This window comes from Symphalangus syndactylus, chromosome 16 (genome assembly GCF_028878055.3).
Source record: "Symphalangus syndactylus isolate Jambi chromosome 16, NHGRI_mSymSyn1-v2.1_pri, whole genome shotgun sequence".
Classification (NCBI taxonomy): Eukaryota; Metazoa; Chordata; class Mammalia; order Primates; family Hylobatidae; genus Symphalangus; species Symphalangus syndactylus.
The window spans coordinates 53,331,079-53,354,706 of NC_072438.2; the positions used below are offsets into that span (position 1 = coordinate 53,331,079).

General features: G+C 37.0%; 1 protein-coding gene across 14 annotated transcripts in view; it reads right to left on the minus strand.

Annotated features, from left to right (window-relative positions):
* COX7B2 (cytochrome c oxidase subunit 7B2) overlaps positions 1 to 23,628 on the minus strand; it is a 176,990-nt gene that overhangs the window by 32,361 nt on the left and 121,001 nt on the right. For 2 of the 14 annotated variants that reach the window (XM_055245730.2, XM_055245729.2), the window contains 2 exons: positions 22,615 to 22,744; positions 1,034 to 1,176 (listed from right to left, as the gene is read on the minus strand). The exons of 7 other annotated variants lie outside the window; for them this stretch is intronic. The gene's annotated coding sequence lies outside the window, so the exon portion shown is untranslated. Of the gene's footprint in view, positions 1 to 1,033; positions 1,177 to 16,734; positions 16,835 to 16,925; positions 17,009 to 22,614; positions 22,745 to 23,628 lie in introns of those variants that run through there. 5 more of the 14 variants (XM_055245725.2, XM_055245726.2, XM_063619503.1 and 2 more) reach the window with 4 other exon arrangements.

The window sequence follows — 23,628 nt, forward strand, 5'->3', positions numbered from 1 at the left end:
ATCCAACTCTGTGCTGCCTACAGAGACTGAGTTTAGCTTTCAAGGCACATGAAGGCTGAAAGTGAAGAGATGCAAAAAGATATTCCACGCAAGTGGCAAATAAAACAAAGTAGGGGTACCTACAGCTGTATCAGACAAGAGACAATTTGAGTCAAAAATTGTCATAGAAGACAAAGAATGTTACTATATAATGATAAAGTGGTCAATTCATCAGGAGAATTAACAATTGTAAATATTTATGCACTCTAAGTCAGATTACCTAAGTATATAAAGCAAAAATTAACACAACTGAAGGGAAAATAGACAATACAATAACAGTAAGGAACTTCAGTACCCCACTTTCAACAATGGATCATCCAAACATAAAACATCAATAAAGAAATATGGTATTTGAACAGTACTGTAGACCATATAAACTTAACAGACATATACAGAACATTCTATCCAAGAGCAGAATATACATTTTTTCCAAAGCACACAAAACATTCTCCAGGTTAGATATTATTAGGCTACAAAAAAAGTCTCAACAAATTTAAAAAGACTAAAATCATATAAAATATATCTTCCTATCACAATGGTATAAAATTAGAAATCACTAACAGGAGAAAAACTGGAAATTTCACAGGTATGTGAAAATAAAACACACTCCTCAAAGAATAATCAAAAAGGAAATCACAAAATATTTTTAAACAATGGAGACTAAAAAAACAACATACCAAAACTTCTGATACTCACTAAAATCAGTTCTAAACTAAGAGTTTATAGTGATAATGAGATGGGATAGTTCCCTTGACCCTTGAAGGTGTGGCTCACTTAGTCTGCAGTGCTCAAATCCCTTATGGGAAGGGGAGCACACAGGTGAGCATGTGCAAGGGCTGGGGCGAGTGCCTTTGGGCACTGGCGGGAACGAACCCTGTACAGGTCCCAGCAGCATCAGGGGTTGCCCACAACCTCTGGAGCCCCAAATGGCGCGTACTACAGTATGGTCTTTAACGTTGCTGTTCATGGATTGCGTAAGTGTTAAACAGCTCACTGGAGAGTCACTGTGACAGCCTAGTGCACCCGCATCTGGGTCCTTGTCTGGTATCCAAGAGGAATGTGGTCACATGGACTTGAAGGATGGTGAATGCAGAGATTTTACTGAGTGATGGAAGTGGCTCTAAGCAGGATGGGGAGCTGGAAAGGAAATGGAATAGGAAAGCAGTCTTCCCCTGGAGTTCAGCCATCCCCAGGCAAACTCCACTCCAACCATAGTTTCCAATATCTAGCTGCTTCTTCTCCTCTTGACATTTAGATGCTTCTCTCTTCCCTCCTCTGCCGTGCTACTCTGCTCCTTTGCCAGTGGAGTTTGGGGTTTTTATGGGAACAGGACAGGGGCATGGCAGGCCAAAAGGCAAAATTCTGGTGGGAAAATGGAGATGTGAAGTTCTCATTTAGGGCCACGGGTCTATGCTTGAGGGTGGAACCCTAACCTGGGACCTCACTCTTTTCTACCTAGTATTTCTCTGCCTCCTGTCTGTATCAATAAGTGCCTACATTAAGAAAAAGAAACATCTCAAATAAACAATCTAACTTTAATGATCAAGGAACCAGAACAAGAATAAACTAAGCTGCTAGTTAACAGAATGAATGAAATAATAAAGATGAAAGAATGAAAAAAATACACTAGACAACAGTAAAGATCAATGAAACTAAAATTAGTTTTCTGAAAAGATAAACTAAATGGTCAAACTTTTAGCTATACCCACTAAAAAGAGACTCAAAATTACAAATGAAAGAAAAGATGTTGCAACTAATACCACAAAAATACAAAGGATCATAAGAGACAACTATAACTAACTACACAACAATCTGGATAACATAGAAGAAATGAAAAAAATTCCTAGAAATATACATGGTATCAATACTGAATTATGAAGAAACAGAAAATCTGAATGGACCCTCCCAATAACCCTCCCAATAAAGAAAAGCCTAGGATCTGATCACTTTACTGGTAAATTTTAACAAACATTTAAATAAGAATAACTTAAAGTATAATAATAATAAAATTAAAAAAAAAAGAATATATGTTGATCCTTCTCAAACTCTTCCCAAAAGCTGAAGAGGAAGGAACACTTCCAAACTCATTTTATGATGTAACATTACCCTGATACCAAAGCCAGACAAGGACACTACAAGAAAAATAATTATAGGACCATATTCTTGATGAACATAGATGCAAATATCTTCATCAAAATACTAGCAAAACAAATTAAAAAGAACAATAAAAGGTTAATAAGGACTTACCCCTGAAATGCAACAATGGTTCAATGTATGCAAAGCAATAATATGATATATCACATTAAGAGTGATGACTTTGGCCGGGCACGGTGGCTCACGCCTGTAATCACAGGCAGGTGGATCACTTGAGGTCAGGAGTTTGGGACCAGCCTGGCCAATATGGTGAAACCCCGTTTCTACTAAAAGTACAAAAAAAATTAGCCAGGTGTGTTGGCATGTGCCTGTAATGCCAGCTACTCAGAAGACTGGCAGGAGAATCACCTGAGCCTGGGAGGCAGCAATTGCAGTGAGTCAAGATCACGCACTACACTCCAGCATGGGTGATAGAGTGAGACTCTGTCTTAAGAAAAAAAAAAAAAAAAAAAACTGACTATTTTAAAAGTATACAATGATCTTAAATGCAGAAAAAAATTTTGACAAATTTCACCAACTTGTCACGATAAAAAAAACAAATTAGGTATAGAAAGAATGTTCCTCGAAAAAATAAAGACCATATACAATAAGCCCACAGCTAATATCATACTCAGTGATGCAGTGATGAGAAGCTGAAGCCTTTCCTTTAAGATGAGGAACAAGATCAGGATGCCCACTCTTGCCGTTTCCATCCTACGCAGTACTGGAAGGCCTCACCAGAGCAACTGAGCAAGAGGAAGTGATAAAATGCATCCAAATCAGAAGGAAAAAATTAAAATTTTCTGTCTGCAGATGACATGATCTTATACGAAGAAGTCCTTGAATATTCTACCAAAATCCTGCTAGAAATAATAAATAAATTCAGTTTCAGGATAAAAAATCAACATGCAAAAATCAGTTGTGTTTCTATACACTAACAAGGAACTGCTTGAAAAAGAATCCAAAACTACAGTCCCAATGACAATAGCATCAAAAATAAATAAATGAAATACTTATAAATAAATTTAACCAAGGAGGTTAAAAATCTGTACATTGTAAATTATGAAATATTGATAAAAATACTGAAGACACAAATAAATGAAAAAAATACCTTATGTTCATGAGTTGAAATTAAAATTGTTAAAATGTGCATACTACCCAAATAAATCTTAGATTCAATGCAATCTCTATCAAAATTCCAATGGCACTTTTCATAAAAATAAAAATAAATCCTAAAATTCATATGGAACCATAAGATAAAAGAATTCCTAAATCAATTTTGACTGGAAGCATCACACTACCTGATTTCTGATATACCATAAAGGTCTACTAACCAAAATAGTATGGCCCTGGTATAAAAACAGATATATAGACCACCCACTGGAACAGAATAGAGAGACCAGAAAAAAAACCACACATTTATGGTCAATTGATCTCCAACAAAAGTGTCAATCATATAAAATGATGAAATGATTGTATCTTCATTTACTGGTGTTGGGAAAATTGTTTTCCATATCCAAGAACATAAAATTGGCCCTTTATCTTACCCTATATGCAGAATCAACTCAAAAGGGATTAAAGACTTAAAAATAAGACCGGAAACTGTAAAACTACTAAAAGAAACATAAAGACAAAGCTTCTTGACACTGATTGAGACAGTAATTTTTTTATATGACCCCAAAAGCACAGGCAATAAAAGCAAAAACATACAAATGGGATTGCATCAAACTAAAAAGCTTTGCAAAGCAAATCAACTGTATAAACAATTTAAGAAATGAGATAAAATATTTCCAAACCATACATGATAAGGCACTAATATCCAAAATATATAAGGAACTCAATACAACAGCAATAAATAATTAACCCAATTTGAAAACAAGAAAAGGATCTGAAAAGACAATTATCCATAGAAGACATGCAAACTGCTAACGGGTGTATGGAAAAATTCTCAACATCACTAACTATCAGAGAAATGCACATCAAAACTATAATGAGAAATTACCTTACACCCATGAGGATGGCTGTTATCAAAAGGACAAGAGATAATATTTGTTGGTGTGAGTGTGGAGAGAAGGGGTCCCCTTGGGCATGGTTGGTGGACATGTAAGGTGGTATAGCCATTATGGAAAACACTATGGAGACTCTACATAAAAGTAAAAACATAACCACCATATGATCCAACAATCTCACTTCTGGGTACACATTTAAAGCAAATGAAATCAGTACAGGTTGACTATATCAGATTTGAAATGCTTGGGACCAGAGGTGTTACAGATTTCAGATTTTTTTTTTTTCATTTGGAATAGTTGCTTTACAGTTTTGAGTATCCCTAATCTGAAAATCTGAAACTCGAAATTCTCCAAAATCCAAAACTTTGTGAGTGCCAACATCATACTCCAAGGAAATACTCACTGGAGCATTTCAGATTCTCAGATTAGAGATACTCAACTGGTAAATATAATGCAAATATTTCAAAATCCAACCCCCCCACAACAAAAACAACAAATCAAATTTCTATTTGACAAACCTCTGATCCCAAGCATTTCAGATATGGAATACTAAAGCCGTATATACTTACGGGTTGAATATTCCAAATCTGAAAATCTGAAATCCAAAATTCTCCAATGAGCATTTCCTTTGAGTATCATGTTGGTGCTCACAAAGTTTCAAATTTTGGAGTATTTTTAACTTTGGATTTTTGGACTTGGCATGCACAACCTGTATCTCATTCCTTGTGGCACTATGCACAACATGCAAGATGTGGGATCAACCTAAGTGTAGATCATCAGATAAATATATTAAAAAATGTGATTAGACACAGACATACAATGGAATATTATTGAGCCAAAAAAGGGAGATTCTTCCATTCATGACAATATGGATGAACCTGGAGTACATTATGCTAAGTGCAATAAACCAGGCACAGAAAGACAAATACAATACTGGTTAATCTCACTTATATATGGAACCTAAAAAAATCAAACTCGTACAAACAGAGAATAATGGTGTTGTCACGCACTGGGGTGTGGGGGAAATGGGGAGTTGCAAGTCAAAGGGCACAAAGTATCAGTAGATTGAATAAGTTCTAGAGATCAAATGCACAGCATGGGGAATATAGTTAATGATACTGTATGGTATGCTTGAAATTTGCTAAGAGAGTAGATCTTACATGTTCTCACCACACAAAGAAAATGGTAAGTATCTGAGTTCATGAACATGTTAATTAGTTTGATGGTGGTAATTATTTCACAATGTACACATAAATCAAAACATGACATTGTATATCTTAAATATGTATAATTTTTATTTCTTATGTATACCTCATTAAAGCTGCGAAGGAGGAAAAAAGGGAGAGAAAGAACTGCCAAGGAACAGAAAAGTTAGCTACTGTAGAGTTTAAGTAGAGTGGTTGCAATCTAGTACCTGATTCTCATCTTCACAGAAATTTATTTTCTTTCAACTTACGCAGGATTGTTCTGGTTTCAGATGATCCAAGCATACTGTGCAAACTTACAGTTTTAAACAACAGGATGATTTACTGCTAGTGCTTACTTAGTCCAGTAGTAAAGGTCACTATTTCCTTTAAGTAGACAGTAGGAAACCAAATTACCAATGGAGTTTGTTTGGTGGGCTTTAAATAAGACTTAAAAATGTTTTTTTGATTGTTGACTCTAGAACATAAGACACATAATTAAATGTCCGTGGAAACCAGAAAAATAATGGAAAAGTAGTAAATTGGCTGAGGATTTTCATAAAATTAGGTAGAAAATTTTTACACTTCAATTAAATTACACATATTTTCTGTTCTTTTGCAACACATGAAATATGATGTCTTTTAACTGATTTTATGTTCTATTCCAGATAGAAACAAGAAAATAGAAAAATAATTTTCTACTGTTATAAGGTAGTATCGTTTGGCTGTGTCCCCACCCAAATCTCATCTTGAATTGTAGTTCCCATAATCCCCACATGTCATGGGAGGGACCTGATGGGAGGTAACTGTATCATGGGCGCAGTTACCCCCATGCTGCTGTTAGTGAATGAGTTCTCACAAGATCTGATGGTTCTATAAGGGGCTTTTCCCCCTTTGCACAGCGATTCTCCTTCCTGCTGCCATGTGAAGAAGACATGTTTGCTTCCCCTTCTGCATGACTGTAAGTTTTCTGAGGCCTCCCCAGTCATGCTGAACTGTGAGTCAATTAAACTACTTTCCTTTATAAATTACCCAGTCTCGGGCAGTTCTTTATAGCAGTGGGAGAATGGACTAATACATAAGGAAAATGCATAGTATAAGCATGATAAAAAATAAGAACTGACACTAAAGCTTCAATGTTGGGGAGAAATAAGCTATATTAAAAACCACGGTGAAGTAGCAAAATCATGTGCAACTTGACTGTTGCCTTGCTGGAATTTGAGCTGGGCTTCTGGATCTAATCTTTCAGAAAGAAGCTGAGCATCTAGATTTCTAATTTAAAATATGTTCATTTTTAATAGACTTAATTTCTAAAATACAGTGTAGGGCAAGCGAGACCTGGGGGCTATCTTTAGTCTATAGACTGCCACTTTGAGGCTTTTATCTAGAGGTATGTTTTAGCCAAACAATGACTAAACTGAATTTCATGATTCAGAGAAAGCTGTACTTCCACAGTAACTGGAAACATGTGCCGTCCTAATTCCCTTCTTCCATCATTCTCTTTAGGCTGACCTGAATATTTCCTCTCTGACTCTGATTTTCCAGAATCCATGGACGGCTCATTAACAATCTCCTGCTAGACAGTCAGATCCAACAGAATTAGTTAAATTATGCTTTCTGTGATTCCGTTTCAGTCAAGATGTTCACGCTTTCGATATTTTTCAATAACTCAAATAGCTGTTATTCTGTTATTCCCTTTCTGGAAAGTGCCCCCAAGTTTGCAAGTGTTTATCTTAAAACAAACAAACAAAAAACTAAATTCCCTTCTTGGCTTGGTTAGCAACACATTTATAACCCATTATCTTAGGGTCTGGTTCTTCTATCAACGGCTACTTTCAATCATTGTGTTGAATTTAAAATTTACCTGACCTCGTCTTCAAATTCAGACAAATTATACTAACTCTCTGTCTGACTATATTCTGCTCCAGTGCTTTAGTTTTATTAATTTTTCATGTCAGAAGATTTCCATTCTAAATATTTTGTGGATAGTCCTACTATATTGGCATCAATGTAAGGGACGTGACTTTAAAGGGAAAGTGATGTCTGTCTTATCTCTATATCATTGGTGGACTGTTGTCTATTCCCCCTATTTTCCATGTCTAAAGTGCCATTTGTTGGTACTGATGGCTATACAGAGTTTACTAATACAGAGTTTTAATAATAAATAAAATTATTTATTGTTTTTCTCTGATACCTACTTTTCTCTCATATCTCTATCCATTTTTATCTGGACCTCTTATATCCTCAAGTCTTATCACTGGTGGGTTAATATGGTAGCTGATAATAAGCACTCTTGGAATGAAGGAATAATTGATCCTAGGGCTGATCTGGAATCCAAAAGGCAAACAATTTAAATGTATCAGAGATTTGACTAAATGTGATTTACATTTTCACTATACAATTTGAAAGCAAGTTATTCACTCAAAAAATAAGGCACTGAATAAGAACACAGCTTATACTTACTTTAATATATAAACAAAGATATGTTATTTAATTTTCAAATAGTTGATGTTTCCATATCTGTGAAATAAAATTAGGTTTCTGTGGATTTTCTGTGGTCACATGAGACCTTAACTACATAATTACCTCAATTCTAGACATCGTAAGTGATACTGCTTGATACTTAAACATAAATTACAAGTACATATGGTTTGCCAGTCAGATTCTTTAAGATAATGACTAAGAAAACAGAAATTATTTATATTCTTTATGAAACATAACAAATATGACTTCCAATATGTTACGAAAAGCATATATTATAAGGCAGTATTTTGCAAACCAGAGTATCAGGTTTTCTGGAGCCAAATTTTAGTGTTATGGTCATATGTTGTTAACAGAATAATCTCTATTCAGTTTGCTGTTGTAACAAAATTGCAAAAAGTCACTGTATTTTAGGATGACTAAATCTTTCATCATGGAAAACAGAATGCTCAGTTTTTAGACTTTTACATTTTCCTGAAGTATATGACACATTACTGTGCACTACTTCCATTAGCAGAATCTTTTACTATTTAGTGATGAATAAGCTGTTTAAATGCTTTTGTCTAATTGGGTCATACCGCAATGAATATCCCCCTCCATTATGTATGGATATTATAAAAAGAAGCTTCTGAATAATGTCTTTTTCTCCACAACATAAAACCTATTACAGCAGCAAGATACATGGAGAGTCAAAATCTTCCATTATGTATGATGTCTACAAGAAGAGTAGATGGGGTTCAACGGGGCTAAAGTATTACAAATTAGAATAGGAATTTATAAGTAAATTTTGGTTAAACACAAAAAGAGGATTATAAATAATAAAGTTTATGGTATCATATAAAGAAACAGACTTTCTTATGAGGTAGTGAGATCGCTGTTATCTGAGGTGTTCAGAGACGCCTGATGCCAGAAGACAAATGCAAATACTGGTAAGACAGTCCCCAACGTTATTCCCAAGTTTCTATAAAAATATGAGATGCCAATACTTGGCAATTTGAGAAAAGATGGAATGTTTATTTAAATTGAAGAATATTTATCTAAAGATGTATTTATTGTGTATTAGGAATGCTCCTGTGCCCTGAAGATAAACCAGTAAATAAGACATACTTTCTGACAGCAGACAATTATAGGCAGGTTGAAATGCATGTATCATTGCTCCTATGAGTATGGGGCAGTGGAGGATTATCTAGCAGACAGACAAAGTCCATGCCTAAGATATGGGGAAAGTGGGGGTCTGCCCTAAAAAAATTTCTTTTAAAGGAATATGCATACAGTATTCCCAAACAGCAAAATAACAATGATGGCAAAAATATAACTTTTTGAACTTTGTTTTTAACCATTTCCTGTTACAATGTCTGGACTATATCCTAATGGCCATAAGCGGTCACTACAAACTTTTAAGCTGCAGAGTAGTTTCAGAGTGTGTGTGTGTGTGTGTGTGTGTGTGTGTGTGTGTGTTAGAAAGAAAAGTCTCTGAGCCATGTGTCTCTGAGCAAGATAAGCACTGCTGTAATAAACTCAGTGGGATATGATTAAGCGTGTAAAGTACTGGCAATGGGAATTCAAAGAAGGGGAGAAGATCAAAAAATATCAGTCTCTCCTGGGTTTGGTGACTGGTTGGTTGCAAAGAAGAAAGACAAAAGAGTAATTAATAATCCCTCTTGGCTTTCTGTCTCCTTTCTTTAGCCGTTTTATTTCAGCAGCTACAGATGGAGCAATAAGATAAACCTTTGGGCTTCTCCACATACCCAGGAAGAGATTAGTAAAGATCATGAACCTCATAGAACTTACAAATGCAAGATAGGATCTCCAAGAGTTCTATCCCAGAGATTCAGGGCTTTTCTTGATCACCAGACACCAGCTAGTTTAAAGTTAAATGGTATAGGCTGTCCTCCTTCTTTTTACCTATGTGGCAAAACATCTAATTTGCCACAGTTGGCAGTAAGATGGTTCTGTCAACATCTTAATTTCTTCTTACCATTTACGCCCTTCCATTGGATGCATACTAAATATAAACATGCTAAAGATGCAGATTAAACTAATGCATTATCCAGAGGAAATGTAATATATATGTGTGTTAGTAAGCTCATGCCATGGACATAAGGCTTATCATATATGAAAGTAAGGATACTCAATGGTCTTTAAAATGTATTTTCTAATTCTGAAAACAGAATCTGGACCTTGAAACCAGACCAAAAAAATTCCATGAAATAAAAGCCCTGAATGAAATGCTGTCAAGAAATAAAGGGAAGAGCGATTGAATACAGTTAGTATGGATAACTCATGAAGAGTTTTGTTTTATCAAAGAGCAGATAAGTGAGCCAGTAGCTATAGGGGAAAGTGGAGTGAGAGAGAGAGAGAGAGACAGGGAGATGACGGCAGTGGCGGTGAGGAGAGAGTGAGTGTTAAAGAATGGAAAAACAATAGCATGTATGTCCTCTGATGTAGAATTATCCAGTGGAGACAGAGGAAACACCAATGTAGAAAAAGAAAAGGAGGAACTGTTTGGATAAGTCCTTTGACTAAACAAGGACAAGGGAATCTTGGGTATAAATGGGGGAGCTTGCCTCAGAAAGGTACTCAGTTCATCTGTATTATAAGAAAGAAGGGAAGGAATGTAGTTATGAAGGCTGGCAGCAAGTAGATAGCTTCAGTCTAAGAAATGCATAGATTGTCAAAATAAGAAGCAAAAGACGAGGAAAAATAGAATTATCATGGAATAGCTGGACACTGCAGCTGGTTCAGTCCTTAACTAGCCATGTGACATAAGGCAAATACTAACCTTCTTCATGCTTCAATTTCCTCAAAAATAGATGGAGATAACACTGGTGCTTACTTCATAAACAGATGGACCAAATGACACGATATATCTATCTTCTCCCAGTAAAATATAAGCTCCGTGAAGGCATGGATTTCCATCTTTTTTTTCTCTCTCTCTTTTAATTGTACTGACATGGTGTCTGGCATATAGTAAATATTTAATAAATGTGATCTATTATTATCACTACCAACTCGTTTTGACACCACCATTGGTTCAAAATGAAGTGATCCTTATCTTCACAAAGACAAAGGGCATTTTTCTTAACTGGCATGAGTCTGAAGGTGGGGAGGAAAGAGTGTGGGATGTGTGATTTGAAAATCAAATTCTGTGATAGGAACTTTGAAAATTTCAAGATTCTGTCTCAGGAGTATCCATGAACAAGGCTAAAACTTTTCCTATCACTATAATTTCTGTTGATAATTCTCCCAAAGGTAGTTAACCTAGTTCATATTACACAAGTGTCTCCTGTACTCATTAATTTTCCTTTTTCAATATACAGTAACAATGACAATAACATGTAGTCAGCAAACCAGGTTAGCATCTGAACTCTCTATGTTATTGCTATTTTCTTATGGTAACACTGCATTTCTAGGTAAATGCATGCAGATTTTCAGTTTCTTTATTTTTTATGACCAGTCAACCAAGATGTTCACTGACTAGTAGAACAAGAAAAATAAACACTGTATATCAAATTCAATTATGAGTGACCTACTTAAACAGCTTCCCACTGTCACATTCAAATTAAAAAATGTGCATTTGATGCTAATGTGTGAGATGAAGCATATAGAATCAGCAGACATTTTTAAATATAGCTTATGTCTTGCATGTATAATCACATCAGCTGATGATCCACTGAATAATTTGATATATCAATTAGCTCCATCAGTATTAAAATATTTGCTAGTATTTTTAGCATCTGTTACTTCAGTGAGTAGAATGATCAGTGAAACTAAATTTTCACTGTAGTAATTGAATAGTTCATCTGCCTAGTTTATTAAATTGTTGGACTCCTTTAAAAATAATAATATTTTACGTGGCAAACATGTGCTCTGATTCAATAATACACTGAGTTTTCATAAGTGTATGGATCTAAAAATACAATATAAAACAAATATTAGTTGTTATTCTTGCAATGTAGATTCTGAAAATTTTTACATTCATTGATATAATTCTTTTGACAAAGAGTGTGGCTTTAACTAAGAAGTCCTCATAAGTAATTGACCTGACAATCCAACAAGTGTTTAATGAATAACCAATGTTATAGCTACAATTCATTTAAATATTAAATGCTGAAGACTGTGATTCAAAATTTACTTACATTATTACATTTAATTCTCAGGCAACCCAAAGAGGCAATGCTATTTCCAAATCACACATTGAGAATCTAATAGGCTTGCACATATAAGTGAGATCATACAGTATTTTTCCTTCTGTGTCTGGCTTATTTGACTTAGCAAACTGTTCTTTAGGATCAGTCATGTTGTCACAAATTGGAGGATTTCCTTTTTCTAAGGTTGAATAATATTCTGTTGTGTGTGTATATATATATATGTCATATATATCATATATATGACATATATATATATGTCACATATATATATGTCTTACATTTTATCCATTCATCCATTGATGGAAATAGATTGTTTCCATACCTTGGCTACTGTGAATAATGCTGTGATGAACAAGGAGGTGCAGATATTTAATATCTTTTCAAAATGGTGGTTTCATTTCCTTTGGGTATAGACCCAGAAGAGAGATTGCTGGGTTATATGGTAGTTCTATTTTTGAATTCTTTCAGAACCTCCATATTGTTTTCTACAATGGCTGCACCAATCTACATTCCCACCAACCATGCACAAGGGCTTCCTTTTCTCCACACCATCATCAACACTCGCTATCTCTTGTCTTTTTGATAACTGTCATTCTAACAGTGAAATCTAAAAAAAAAAAAAAAAAAAAAAAAAAAACTAAACCAAATAAAAAAATTTAAAAAAAAACTTGAATACAAGGAAGTAGTAAGTAGAGTGGTGGTTGCCAGGGATGGAGTGGGGGGAAGTAAATGGGAAAATGGAGGTCAAATGGTACAAAGTTTTATTAATAATTATGTGAAATACATTATTCTAATAAATAATTCACTATAGTGAACAATATTATATGGTATAGTAAAAATGTGTTAAAAGTAGATTTTAGATAACTATGTGAGACCGTCGACATGTTAATTTGTGTGACTGTGGTAATAATCTCACTATGGATATGCATTTCAAACTTTGTTGTATAACAAACATAATAAAAATAAAGTGTATTAAAAATATTTTTTAAAAAGAATTTAATAATCTTGATTAGATTCAATGACTAATCCAGGGTTACATGGTTAGAATATGGTAGATCCAGTAATCAAACTCAGCTATGACTAAAGGTAAAGCTCTTGCTCAAAGTCTAAACCACTGCTGGCTGGGCGTGGTGGCTCATGCCTGTAATCCCAGCACTTTGGGAGGCCCAGGCAGGTGGATCACAAGGTCAGGAATCGAGACCATCCTGGCTAACACGGTGAAACTCCGTCTCTACTAAAAAAAAAAAAAAAGAAAAAAATACAAAAAATTAGCTCGGCGTGGTGGTGGGTGCCTGTAGTCCCAGCTACTTGGGAGGCTGAGGCAGGAGAATGGCGTGAACCCAGGAGGCGGAGCTTGCGGTGAGCCAGATCATGCCACTGCACTCCAGCCTGGGTGACAGAGCGAGACTACGTCTCAAAAAGAAAAAAAAAAAAGTCTAAACCACTGCTATCAGATCCCTAACTAGAGGACAGATAGAATGATAAAGGTATAAGATCGCTGCCTTGCAGACATTTGGTTCCCTAAGGACTTAAATGATTGGATATGTGATTACATATACTTGAAACATAAATGCAACACTAATTGCTATGGCTTTTTTACTTGTCTTCAGCATGCTTCCTTCTGTGCTCCATAAAAAGACTAACTTTGGCTCCCATTTTTAATCTATCTGAACAACTGTGAAACCTTTGTTTACAAATTATACCATCAGTAACATTTGGCCTTGGTCCATACTCATCATCTCCATAAAATTAATGAATATTACAACACTGCATTACTTCACAAAACGATGTCATTTTCATAAGTCAATGTCTTACTTTACTGCACTTCAGAAACCATTAACATTTATCAAAAATATGAAAATATGTTTCATTATAATTATCTCTGCAGAGGTGTCTACAGCTGGTAATGGATTTCAATATGGCAAATATAGGGTATCTGTTATTTTTACATTAGAAAAGTAACCCTAAGAGCAGGCAGATATGATTACCAACAGCTTTGATCGTATGTACCAACATACAGCTAGTAGACTTACTATTAGAAGGTGGGCAGTAGAGGAGAAAGGGGGCACAAAGGCAACACACTGAGAAAGCAAAAATGTAGCTACTACAGTTCTGCCCTGGACTGCTTACCATTTAATATACTGATATACTGCTATTCGGATAATAGACCCCTTCCCACTTTGATCACAAACGTGAGCACACGACCCAAACTAAGTCAAACGGATTCTCTCCTCCATAAATTTTAGTCATGGTTAACATGAACACACACATTCAGAAACCAAGATTAGTTAGAATTGAGTCATCTGACACACCTTCCTCAGACATAAGCAAAGCCTCCCTGGTTTCTGCCCTTCTCAAGGTTTGGTTTTCAAACCTTTTCAATCCTTTCCTACACATACTGAGAGGTGACAATGTGCTAGCAGCCCTGGCTCGCTCTCCATGTCTCATTGGCCTCGGTGTCCACTCTGGCCACGCTTGAGGAGCCCTGCAGTGTGGAGCCCTGCACTGTGGGAGCCCCTCTCAGGCTCCCTCTGCTTGCCAAGAGGTGTGGAAGGAGAGACACTGGTGGGAACAGGGACTGAGCCCATGTGCCCAGGGGCCAGCATGAGCTCCGGGTGGGCGTGGGCTCAGCGGGCCCTGCACTTGGAGCGACCGGCTGGTGCCACTGGCCCCAAGCAGTGAGGGGCTTAGCACCTGGGCCAGCAGCTGCGGAGGATGCGCCCGGTCCCTCAGCATTACCGGCCCACCCGTGCCTCAGTTGAATTCTCGCTGGGCCTCAGCCACCTCCCCATGTGGCAGGGCTCAGGACCTGCAGCCCGCCATGCTCAAGCACCCCCCACCCCGCCCCGTGGGTTCCTGTGCAGCCCGAGCCTCCCCGATGGGCGCCGCCCCTTGCTCCGCAGTGCCCGATCCCACTGACCACCCAAGGGCTGAGGAGTGCCAGCGCTGGCGCGGACTGGCAGGCAGCTCTGCCCACGGCCCCTGTGCGGGATCCACTAGGCAAAGTTGGCTGGGCTTCTGAGTTGGGTGGGGATTTAGAGAACTTTTATGTCTAGCTGGAGGATTGTATATGCACCAATCAGCACTCTGTGTCTAGCTCAGGGTTTGTGAATGCACCAATCAGCACTCTGTATCTAGCTAATCTGGTGGCAACTTGGAGAACTTTCATGTCTAGCTAGAGGACTGTAAATGCTAAAGGACTGTAAATGCACCAATCAGCACTCTGTGTCTAGCTCAAGGTTTGTAAATGCACCAATCAGTGCTTGTGTCTAGCTAATCTAGTGGGGACTTGGAGAACTTTTGTGTCTAGCTAAAGGATTGTAAATGCACCAATCAGCACTCTGTGTCTAGCTCAAGGTTTGTAAATGCACCAATCAGCTCTCTGTAAAATGGACCAATCAGCAGGATGTTGGTGGGGTCAGATAAGAGAATAAAAGCAGGCTGCCCAAGCCAGCAGGGGCAACCTGCTTGGGTCTCCTTTCACGCTGTGGAAGCTTTGTTCTTTTGCTCTTTGCAAAAGATCTTGCTGCTGCTCACTTTTTGGGTCTGCACCACCTTTAAGAGCTATAACACTCACCTTGAAGGTCTGCAGCTTCACTCCTGAAGCCAGCAAGACTAGGAACCCACTGGAAGGAACAAACAACTCAAGATGCTCTGCCTCTAGGAGCTGTAACGCTCACCGCGAAGGTCTGCAGCTTCACTACTGAAGTCAGGGAGACCACGAACCCACTAGAAGGAAGAAACTCCAGACACATATGAACATCTGAAGGAACAAACTCTGGACACACCATCTTTAAGAACTGTAACACTCACCGTGAGGGTCCGCAGCTTCATTCTTGAAGTCAGTGAGACCAAGAACCCACCAATTCCGGACACAATATTATATTTGGCTTAGTTCTTTATTCACCAATAAAATAATTCTAAGTGATAACCTGATAACGCTAAATGATAATCACATATTCTAAATGAAACTCCACTAAAAATGGGGTACATGAACAAACAAGTATTAGTCCCTTGTACTGCTTTTTTTCCACTGTAAAGTAAATTAGAAGATGAGAGTGATTTGAGTGGAATATTGCAACACTGTTTAGAACATTCAGTAAACCCATGAGTAAAGGCTTTGACAGAAGCATTACAGGCTGAAAAACACAACCAAATCCAAAAGAAGTACTTTAGAAACTACAGATTGCTCACTTTTGTAAAATGGAAAAAGGTCAGTGTAATTGACCTGTAACCAGGTAGCTGGCTGATGTCTTCGAACTATCATTTCATAACAGGGATCCTTTGCTTATCAGTGATTTCAGAAAACTAGACAGTCACATTACTAGTAGCTAGGTCACTGGTGGTAAGTGAGAAATCCATATTATTAATACATGTATTACACTTCCATGCTTGCCCTATTCTGCCATTTTGAAAATAAGCCCACTAATAAACCTTGGCTTTACTAAGGAAGGAGAATGACTACATCTACAGAGGGGATCATCCTATTTTTCTGTTTACTTAAAGCTTTCTTTCAAGCCAGGTGTTCCTAAGGAAAACTCACACATGCTAGGCCCATTCCGTGAGGCCAAATAACATTTTGTTTGCAAATGATATGAACAAAAGTCAAACTAGCTTAAACAAAAAGGGCAGGGCAGGGCAGGGCAGGGCAGGGCAGAAAGAAGAAACAAGGAAGAAAAGAAAGAAGAAGAAAAGAAAGTAACTGACTCACACAACTGGGAAAGTTAGGGGTGGTACCTGCATCAGACATCAAACAATCAGATATTATCAGGACTCTGAATTTGGCAGCTTTACTTCTCTTTATGGTTTCCTCCTCTTCTACTAAGGCAAGTCCTGTCTTTTGGCAGATGACATGATTGGGACAGTATCATGAACTTATTTTCTGTTTCCCATTGTCTGTGTATATCTCATCAAAAGTTCTAACTCACTTGTTTTAGGTTACATGTACTTCCAAATCACAGCCAGACATCAGTTATGTCACAACTCTGCTACATAACCCAGTTACTTTTTTGAATAGCAGTCTCATCAGAACCTCATGGAATAAGAGAGGGGCAAAATTACAAAGGAGAGGATATTTGTATCAGAAAAACATATAATGAGTAGACAAAAATCAGGCTGTGCATTACAAAAAATACTATTTTGTAAAATAAAATAATACACAAATTTAATAAAAAGTAATACTAATTTAATATCTAATTTAGCCTTAGATATTAAAGATTAAAAAGACAGATAAGGGCCAGGTGCGGTGGCTTATGCCTGTAATCCCAGCACTTTGGGAGGCCGAGGCAGACGGATCACGAGGTCAGGAGTTCGAGACCAGCCTGGCCAAAATGGTGAAACTCCGTCTCTATTAAAAATACAAAAATTAGCTAGGCATGGTGGCACATGCCTGTAATCCCAGCTACTCAGGAGGCTGAGGCAGGAGAATGGTTTGAACCCGGGAGGCGGAGGTTGCAGTGAGCCAAGATAGCACCATTGCACTCCAGCCTGGGTGACAGGGCAAGACTGTCTCAAAAAAGACTTAGAAAAGAAGCTTTAATCAAGTAAATGATCTATTTCTATATTACTGATAACTACCTGAAGTAAAATTCTCAACCCCAAGATCCACAGAAGGATCAATTTTGCAAAGACATGTCCTAATACTCGTCACTTAATTGTCTTATGAATAAGTGTTGATTGCTTAGCTTTATACTTAATGCCATCCAGAAGTGCTGCTTATACAGTTTTGTATTTGTAAAATACTTAATATCATCACATATTAGCTCCTTGATCCTGACAGTTTATCATATTTCACTTCACAACAAATTATTTTTCTTTTCAAAATTTCTTTCAGCTAAAAGTGTTTACTAAGGGAAATAATTAAATCATAATATGTTTAAGGCGCATGCACAAATCTGGCATGAAATTACAAAGAAACTATATAAAGATATGCAAACAAATTTTTAGAATCTATTTCATTACTCCAAAGAGTTTTAAAAATATATTTAAATAGCATTATTCTCAGATAAGGCACAGACTTTAGCATTTTATGTCTGATTGCTTGTGCAGCTATTGTCTCGTATATTGACAAATCAGTAGAACTACACTCCCATGAATATTGAGCAGATGAGAACCTGTTGAGGAAAGGTATGCCATCAATGATGTAGAAACAACTACCAAAAATTTAAAAGTAATACAATACTGCTTTCATTAAAAAAAAATCTCTATTCTTGTTGAAAACATTGATGTGAAAGAATTCCACAAAATCTGATAGAGCAATTTTGTTTTTTGTTTTTTTTTTTTTTTGAGACGGAGTCTTGCTCTGTCACCCAGGCTGGAGTGCAGTGGTGCGATCTCAGCTCACTGCAAGCTCCACCTCCTGGGTTATGCCATTCTCCTGCCTCAGCCTCCCGAGTAGCTGGGACTACAGGCGCCCACCACCGCACCCGGCTATCATACAGCAATTTGATGTTTGTATGGAAATCACTGAACATACATCTTTTAAAAGATTAGATTTCTTCATATCATTCATACGTGTAAAGCCTTTTTATGCTCACTTTATTGCCATATTCTACCCAAATTAAAAGCAATGACAAGCATGTTAAGATATTAATAGAAGGACAAGGATAAAAGAAAGCCTGGGTGGACAGGGGATGGGAGGTCTTCACCTAACCACATGAATAGAGAAGGGGAGCAACCCATGGGAGAGCAATCTGTTACCATACAGCAACCCTGCCTAGGAGGAAACATGGCCTCTCCATCCACCAATCTAATACTCTCTCTTATGGGGAACAAAAAAGGGAAATAAACAGAAAAAAAATTCATCTTTCTATACCTATTTCTCAGGATTGGTAAGAAGAATATAAATAATGCATGAAAAATGCTGATTCAAAGTGACTGACACAGTTAAATGCAATAGATAGAAGCTACTAGTTCTTTTTTTGAAATTCAAAATAGTTCTTTTTGCTTTTATTTTCATGGTTAAAAGAAAATATACATTCCTTGATTTAAAAAAATGAAAACATGCAAGTGAACAAAAGAGTAAAACTGAAAACTCCTGAATTCCCACCAGCCAGGCTACTTAGTCATAACCACTGGTAAAATATTGGAAAGTATCTTGCCATTCATGATCTTTATAATTTATTTTTGCACCTAAAATATATTATGAACATCTTCTCATGTTAATGTCAAAATTCTGATGATACTCATGTACCTACGTAATGCAGACTTCCATTGTTGAACACTAATGTTGATTCCTGGTGTCTGCTGTTGTTGTTGTTTTTGTTTTTGGCTTTAGTAAGTAAGTAATGCTGTGATGGGCACAAATGTAGCTAAATATTGGCATGCTTACTTATTTTGCTTCTAGGAATAAATTTTCTGGGTGCATTACAATTATTTTTCTCATGTATAATAGTCACTTGTACAATATCTGTCTTCCATTTTAGACTGACAAATACATTTTTGAGAGGTTCAGATATATATTTTTTCTTTTCTCATTTTGCTGAGATAATCTAGCTTTGTAATTCTTCCCATTAGGGTTTACAGCCTGGTAGGAAGTAAAAGTAGCCTGAAGAAGCCTGCCTTTTATAAAAAGCCTAAAATCACTGAGGAGATTATGTCAGGTATCTTAGGGAGGAAAGTAGCAAGGTAGGCATGCCTGGCTAGAGAAAAAGATGCCTGTAGGTTTCTTCAGTAGTACAGACCATAGTTGGTCCCTAAAGAGGTAGCCAGACCTAAGAGAGTATGATAGGAGGATAGTATAAGAAGTTTGAATCTGAGCAAAGAACCCACCCTCCTATGTGGCATAAAAGAGAGAGTTCCTGGACTTCCAGGGTCTGCTGTGAACTTGGAAAAGATGATGATACTAACAACCATGACAGAGAGAACAGGCAGTAGCTTTCTTCCATCTTCTGAGCATTGCAAATTCTCCTTGTGTGATCTTAGGAAACAATGGAAGACTAAGAAGAACTGATAAGGAATTTCCTAGCATCCTTTTGGAATGGTGGTTTAAAGCCTAATTGAGTCGATTTAAACAATATGATACAAACCACTGCTCAATGAAATAAAAGGGGATATAAACAAATGGAAGAACATTCCATGCTCATGGGTTAGAAGAATCAATATTGTGAAAATGGCCATACTGCCCAAGGTAATTTATAGATTCAATGCCCTCCCCATCAAGCTACCAATGATTTTCTTCACAGAATTAGAAAAAACTACTTTAAAGTTCATATGGAACCAAAAAAGAGCCCATATCGCCAAGTCAATCCTAAGCCAAAAGAACAAAGCTGGAGGCATCATGCTACCTGACTTCAAACTATACTACAAGGCTACAGTAACCAAAACAGCATGGTACTGGTACCAAAACAGACATAGATCAATGGAACAGAACAGAGCCCTCAGAAATAATGCCGCATATCTACAACTATCTGATCTTTGACAAACCTGACAAAAGCAAGCAATGGGAAAAGGATTCTCTATTTAATAAATGGTGCTGGGAAAACCGGCTAGCCATATGTAGAAAGCTGAAACTGGATCATCGCTTCCTAACACCTTATACAAAAATTAATTCAAGATGGATTAAAGTCTTACATGTTAGACCTAAAACCATAAAAACCCTAGAAGAAAACCGAGGCAATACCATTCAGGACATAGGCATGGGCAAGGACTTCATGTCTAAAACATCAAAAGCAATGGCAACGAAAGCCAAAATTGACAAATGGGATCTAATTAAACTAAAGAGCTTCTGCACAGCAAAAGAAACTACCATCAGAGTGAACAGGCAACCTACACAATGGGAGAAAATTTTCACAACCTACTCATCTGACAAAGGGCTAATATCCAGAATCTGCAGTGAACTCAAACAAATTTACAAGAAAAAAACAAACAACCCCATCAAAAAGTGGGCAAAGGACATGAACAAAAAGTGGGCGAAGGACATAAACTTCTCAAAAGAAGACATTTATGCAGCCAACAGACACATGAAAAAATGCTCATCATCACTGGCCATCAGAGAAATTCAAATCAAAACCACAATCAGATACCATCTCACACCAGTTAGAATGGAGATCATTAAAAAGTCAGGAAACAACAGGTGCTGGAGAGGATGTGGAGAAATAGGAACACTTTTACACTGTTGGTGGGGCTGTAAACTAGTTCAACCATTGTGGAAGCAGTGTGGTGATTCCTCAGGGATCTAGAACTAGAAATACCATTTGACCCAGCCATCCCATTACTGGGTATATACCCAAAGGATTATAAATCATGCTGCTATAAAGACACATGCACACGTATGTTTATTGCGGCACTATTCACAATAGCAAAGACTTGGAACCAACCCAAATGTCCAACAACCATAGACTGGATTAAGAAAATGTGGCACATATACACCATGGAATACTATGCAGCCATAAAAAATGATGAGTTCATGTCCTTTGTAGGGACATGGATGGAACTGGAAACCATCATTCTCAGTAAACTATCGCAAGGACAAAAAAACAAACACCGCATGTTCTCACTCATAGGCGGGAATTGAACAATGAGAACACATGGACACAGGACAGGGAACATCACACTCTGGGGACTGTTGTGGGGTGGGAGAAGGGGGGAGGGACAGCATTAGGAGATACACCTAATGCTAAATGACGAGTTAATGGGTGCAGCACACCAACATGGCACATGGATACATATGTAACAAACCTGCACATTGTGCATATGTACCCTAAAACTTAAAGTATAATAAAAAAAAAAAGTAACTGTAAATATTGTAAGCCTGAAAGTAGAAATTTAGTGATAAAGAATTGTTGGTAATAAATATTTAAATAAACTTATCAGGAATAAAAAGTTAAAAAAAAGATGTTAAAAAAAAATACGATACCGAGGCACGGTGGCTCATGCCTGTAATCCCAGCACTTTGGGAAGTCGAGGCAGGCAGATCACCTAAGGTCGGGAGTTTGAGACCAGCCTGACCAATATGGAGAAACCCTGTCTCTACTAAAAATACAAAGTTAGTCAGGCATGGTGGAGCATGCCTATAATCCCAGCTACTCGGGAGGCTGAGGCAGGAGAATCGCTTGAACCAAGGAGGCAGAAGTTGCAATCAGCCGAGATCGCGCCATTGCACTCCAGCCTGGGCAACAAGAGTGAGACTCCGTCTCAAATAAAAAAAATAAAAAAAAAGAGAGAGACATGTGACAGCTCTTTCATACCTCATTTGGTACTTTCACCAGAATGGTTGGCACACTGTAGGTGCTCAATGTTGACTGAATAACATTAGAGAGAAAAAAATAAAATGGGAACTGATAAAGTATTGAGGAACAGATTAACTGTAGCTTTGGGGATACTGAAGAGACTCTACTGAAGAGATAACATTTGAGACGCAAAGGCTAAGGAGACAGTGTCTAGCAGAGCCTTGATACACAAAGACCTAGGCACCTGCTCAGCAAGACTTATTGAGCTGCCCAGGGAGGCTGGAGATGAATCTGTAATGGTTCACAGCTTGCCTTGGCTCTACTTACTTTGTGTGTTCTGCCTTTTTCCTTTCCTGGGGTTTTAGTCAACCGAATTTTAGAGGCTTTATTTATCTAATTGCTGACCACCCATGTCATCCCACCATATGAATTATGTCTTCTCACTTACTCAATTTATCTTGGATAGCTTGCAGTCTTAATGTGTATGGCCTCCGATCCCCAACTCCTTCCTCTATAGCTTTCTTGCATTTAGGACTTCAGAGACCAAGGCTTTCAACAAACTCAGCTGGGCACACAGACTTGTTTACAGATTGAGAAAATAACAAAAGCAAAACCAGAGAAAAAAAGTAAAGGAAAACGTAGTAGAGTAGCATGTAAAACAAAGTATGAAATAAGAAAGAAGCTCCATATTTCATGGTATATCATGTTTAATATGATTGGTCATTTATATTCAGTCCCATTATATTTAAATCAAAGATAAATAGAACCAAACAATACTCAATATTGCATAACATCTTAAAATCTGAACTGAAAAAACAATGTTATTTCTTTGATAGACAATAAAAAATCACACATAACTAAGATTATCCAAGGAAAAGTTTTAGTGAGTTTTGATGACAATAATGCGTTCTTGAAAAGCCTTATCTTGTTAAACATATGACATTTTTTAACAGCTAGGGGTCATTTCTCAGTTAAAATCTATTTCAAGTAAAATGGCTATTTGTAAGGAGTCAGAAATTTAAAATAAGAAGTTATAAATGTAAAAAGAATTCCTAGCCAACATGCTTTGACTCAAATGGTAATGTTTAGAATCCTTGGTTTCACTACAATTGATAAAATATTTTTATCTACATACATATTTACAGATGTATATCTCTACACATAGAAATCAATTTATGTATGTGTATATATAACTTATTTTTAGAAGACACAAAATGAGGATAATGATCAAAGCAAAGCTAATAGTAAACTCACATCGTTCCAGATTAATGAAATGCTACAGGAAAACAAACAAACAAACAGAGAAGTGCTTGGAAAACATGATTTCATCTACCTTTTGATGGAAACCATAAACTTACATTGATCTAAGTCAGCGAATGAGATGATTCATAGAACAAAATTATTTATCCTCAGGGTGGTAGAGAGATTTAGGTGTGCAGATAACCATTTCTAATAAGCACCA